General features: G+C 39.3%; 1 pseudogene across 1 annotated transcript; it reads left to right on the forward strand.

The window, feature by feature from the left end:
* The first annotated feature begins 265 nt into the window (after positions 1 to 265).
* Positions 266 to 1,810, forward strand: LOC308615576 (ras-related protein Rab-5A-like; annotated as a pseudogene). Its single transcript has one exon. The product of its transcript is annotated as a ras-related protein Rab-5A-like (transcript).
* The last annotated feature ends 3,084 nt before the right edge of the window (positions 1,811 to 4,894 follow it).

Below are 4,894 nucleotides of genomic sequence, written 5' to 3' on the forward strand. Positions count from 1 at the left end.
ATCCAAGCAAAGGCTAATCTAGAGATGATTTGGAATGACAAAATGATTTCCATCTAATAATCTTTCCACTGAGTAATCTTTTATGCTGATAATAATCAGCATAAAAGCAACAGCTCCAAGATTTTATGGAACAGCCAAAGATGTTTCAGTACTTTCTTTTTATCTCTGCTCCCATAGTGAATTTCTGAAAAAGCTGCCAGAAGGAGTCTATTTTAAACCAAGTTAGGGAGCCTCAGCCTTAGCCTCTCAGGCTCCATCCGGGACCTGCAGCCGGAAGCTTCAGAGCCGCGGCCCCAGGCGCTGCGGTCTCAGGTTTCTTTACCTCCAGAAAGAAAACAACTGACACCTTGCATCCTGGAGGTTCATTTAAGAGACTGAAATTAGAGACTTCTTTCAAATTTGGACATGGCTAATCGAGGAGCAACAAGACCCAACAGGCCAAATACTGGAAATAAAATATGCCAGTTCAAACTAGTACTTCTGGGAGAGTCTGCTTTTGGCAATTCGAGCCTAGTGCTTCGTCTTGTGAAGGGCCACTTTCATGAATTTCAAGAGAGTACCATGGGGGCTGCTTTTCTAGCCCAAACTGTGTGTCTGGATGACACAACAGTAAAGTTTGAAATATGGGAGACAGCTGGTGAAGAACAATACCATAGCCCAGCACCAATGTACTACAGAGGAGCTCAAGCAGCCATAGTTGTATATGATGTCACAAACGAGGAGTCCTTTGTCAGAGCCAAAAACTGGGTTACAGAACTTCGGAGGCAAGCCAATCCTAACATTGTAATAGCTTTATCAGGAAACAAGGCTGACCTCGCCATAAAACAGCTGTCAATTTCCAGGAAGCACAGTCCTATGCAGATGACAACAGTTTATTATTTATGGAGACATCAGCTAAAACATCAATGAATGTAAATGAAATATTCACGGCAATAGCTCAAAAGTTGCCAAAGAATGAACCGCAGAATCCAGGAGCACATTCTGCCAGAGGAAGAGGAGTAGACCTTACTGAACCCACGCAGCCAACCAAGAGTCAGTGCTGTAGTAACTAAACCTCCTGTTTAAACTAACTGGAATGTTCTTCTGCTTTCTAATTGTTAATAACAGTGGAATTGGAGCATTTAACCAGCCCAGTATGACTTCCAAAAAGAAGAGACTTACAATAGCCAAGTTTCTAATACAGAATTATTTTAAGTATTTTGAACTTAATTTTTAATAACATGCATGTCACCCTCTGACTAATGTTTTAGCAGTGGAAGGGGGAAATGAAAGCTGTGTGTACACTTGTTTCCTTGGAAGGTTAGCGGGACTCATTTCTCTTCACCAGTGATATAAACAAATGACTCTGAACCCACAGTTAACCAGCCAGTTCTGTGAAAAAGATTTGGAACTTACTCATTTGGACTTTTCCAAAAAAATTCTTTCTTTGGAAGGAGGTTCTAAAGATATTTATGCTTAGCTACCATATTCAGGCAACCTGTAATTTCTCTTAGTATCCTTATTTAAAGTATACATTCCACATTTTAACAAATTAGCCACAAGGAAACAGTCCCACATCTTCAGGGGGAAGAAAATGAACATTAGTGGCATCTAGATTATAGCTAGTCCTGTTATTTTTTAAATGGGGTAAAAAAAAAATCAAATGTAACCCCGTCTTATTTTAGGAGTATGAAAACTAATAAAATGCACCTTAAAGGATAGTGTTCCCTTCAAACATGTAAGTTCTTCAACAAAAATGAAACAAACCAGGTGTCTGTGATTTCTGTTTAATCACTGCTGGCCATTACATAGCTTTTGTTGTTTAGGAGTAGGGAGGGGGCTTTTGTGCCCTTTGGACATAAACGTAGTCAATGCACTAACAATTGTGTACTTTCAAACTTGATTATTTTAAATTTGATCTTCAGCTGTACTGTAAATAGGGTACTGCATTGCAGTCTCCATATATGTTTATTACTTTTCTATAATATTTAAGAGTTGCTTAAAAGTATACCAAATGTACAGTTACTAAAACAGCTACTTTTTTCCATCTCTCCCCCTTTGAAAGGAAGGGACTTCAATTGTTCCTACCTGGCTAGAACCATAATAATGTACCAGTAATTTGTAACATAAGTATTGGATATGTTAGTAACAATCTTGAAGCCTTGTTGTCCAAAGTTCATTTTATTTTGATCAGGTCAGTATATTGCACTAATTGTTTTAGGTATTTTCATTATATGAAATCTACCATGTGTCAGAGATGATTTAATCTATTTAAGTGTTGAACCGCTAGCAGAACTTGTACATTCACAGTAATTCAAAATTAGTAAGGAAAACATTTCACCAGGGTTTAGTTTTATATTGAGGTGCTCAGGTTGGAATACAGTAGTATAAAAAACAAAACAAAATTTTTTTAATTAGAAAAAATAAACGAAGTTAGGGTTCACAGGTCAGGTCCTTCCATTTAAGGCAGTTGAAGCTACAGTCTTGGAGGCTGAAGTTAATTTCCCCAGGTGACGTATGTTAGGTCTACCTGGAAGTAATAATCATAACAGGCATCCCTTGTGTTCACACATGTAGCCCATGGATCCTCTGACAAACTTATTTTAGAGAAGAGGAGACTGAGGCTCAGAGTACTTGACATTTCTCCTGGGACAGCACACAATGAGAGCCAGAGCTGAGGTATTCGGACTTGCAGCGCTGGGCAATTTCCATCCCACCCTTTAAACATATAGGCACCAAAACATCTGCCAGGACGTCCCTGGTGGCGCAGTGGTTGGGAGTCTGCCTGCCGATGCCTGGTTGCGGGTTCATGCCCTGGTCCGGGAAGATGCCACATGCTGCAGAGCGGCTGGGCCCGTGAGCCATGGCCGCTGGGCCTGCGCGTCCGGAGCCTGTGCTCCACAGCGGGAGAGGCCACAGCAGTGAGAGGCCCGCGTACCAAAAAAAAAAAAGAAAGAAAAAAACATCTGCCAAACTCGTTCTTGGAGGAACCATTTCAAAGTTCTTTGTTTTAAGAACCTTCGATATGGATTTGTTGGATGGCCTCTATCCATCTCAAAGCCCAGTGAAATGGTCCCTTTCTCGAAAACATTTGCTTGGATTTAGGGCTGGGTAGGTGGGTGCCAGCCTAATGTTTTTGATCCAAATGATGGATTTGGTGACCAAGATGAGAGATCATTTAAATAGCAATACATTTAAAGCTGAGTATTTCAATCAAGTGAAAGAGAAAACAAAGCGTTTTCAATCTTTGTATTTATCATTTATTGTGAGGAATTTGTGATGAGGAGTCAAAGAAAGGTTATGGAACAGCAGCCTGCATTTGTTCACCAGACTTAGCATGGGAAGGTCAAGCCATCCTGGTTAAAGTTAAAAATTAGTTACCTTTCCCCATGATACGATTGAATAAGCACATTAACAGTTTATAAAAGAGGTTGTGAAACCTCCTAAGGGGAAAAAAAAATATTATGTAACCAGTTTAGGGGAGAGACTTGCCTGACTCCACCTCACAGTAGGGGGTTGAACTGCCTGACTGGGAGGTTCATTCCTATTTCAAAACTATTATTATTTCTCCGGAAGTGTTTATCTTTTATTGCTAATAACACTTTACTCTCCACTTTCTCTGCTCTGTCCTCTCAATCTACGTCACCACCCACACCCTGAACCAATATAAACATCTACCCAACATCAGAGTACTAATCTTTATTAAGTAAAAGCAGCACCGTCTTTTCTGCCTACCAACAGGGTTATAATCCTTGAACTGTCATTGGGCCAAGCTTTATTGGACTTGTGGTTAGGGTGCTTGAATATCTATTTAAACCCAAACTAACAAAATACATGTGGACATCAATTAAAACAATGACACTCAAAGGTATATTGAAGAGCCACAAGAAGTGTTTAGGATTGTAACAGCCCTGCTACCTTAATAAGGAGAGTCTGTTAAGCATTTATACATGGTTAGTAGTAATGTCATTCATATATTTTTTTTCTGAAAAATGTTCATCTACTATAACCAGACAGTAAGGGAGCTGATATATATATCAACTTTAAATTGTTTAAAAATATTCTGCATTTTGTGATACTTGTCATCATTAAATATGTATTAGGTTGCTGGGTAAAAATGCTCTAGTGCTAGATTTGTGGTAGGAGACAGAATGTGAAGTTCTACCTACAGTGGGAATTCAATTAAACTTTTTAAACAAAATTATGGCCTTCAAATACATGAAAAGATGCTCAACATCACTAATCATTAGAGAAATGCAAATCAAAACCACAATGAGGTATCACCACACGCTGGTCAGAATGGCCATCATCAAAAGATCTACAAACAGTAAATGCTGGAGAGGGTGTGGAGAAAAGGGAAACCTCTTGCACTGTTGGTGGGAATATAAATTAATACAGCCACAATGGAGAACAGTATGGAGGTTCCTTAAAAAACTAAAAATAGAACTACCATATGACCCAGCAATCCCCCTACTGGGCATATACCCAGAGAAAACCATAATTCAAAAAGAGTCATGTACCACAATGTTCATTACAGCACTATTTACAATAGCCAGGACATGGAAGCAACCTAAGTGTCCATTGACAGATGAATGGATAAAGAAGACGTGGCACATATGTACAATGGAATATTACTCAGCCATAAAAAGAAATGAAACTGAGTTATTTGTAGTGAGGTGGATGGACCGAGAGTCTGTCATGCAGAGTAAAGTAAGTCAGAAAGAGAAAAACAAATACCATATGCTAACACATATATATGGAATCTAAAACAAAAATGGTTCTCATGAACCTAGGGACAGGACAGGAATAAAGACACAGACGTAGAGAATGGACTTGAGGACACGGGGAGGGGGAAGGGTAAGCTGGGACGAAGTGAGAGAGTAGCATTGACATATATACACTAACAAATGTAAAA

The sequence above is a fragment of the Mesoplodon bidens genome (genome assembly GCF_964165515.1).
Source record: "Mesoplodon bidens genome assembly, chromosome: 1".
Lineage (NCBI taxonomy): Eukaryota > Metazoa > Chordata > Mammalia > Artiodactyla > Ziphiidae > Mesoplodon > Mesoplodon bidens.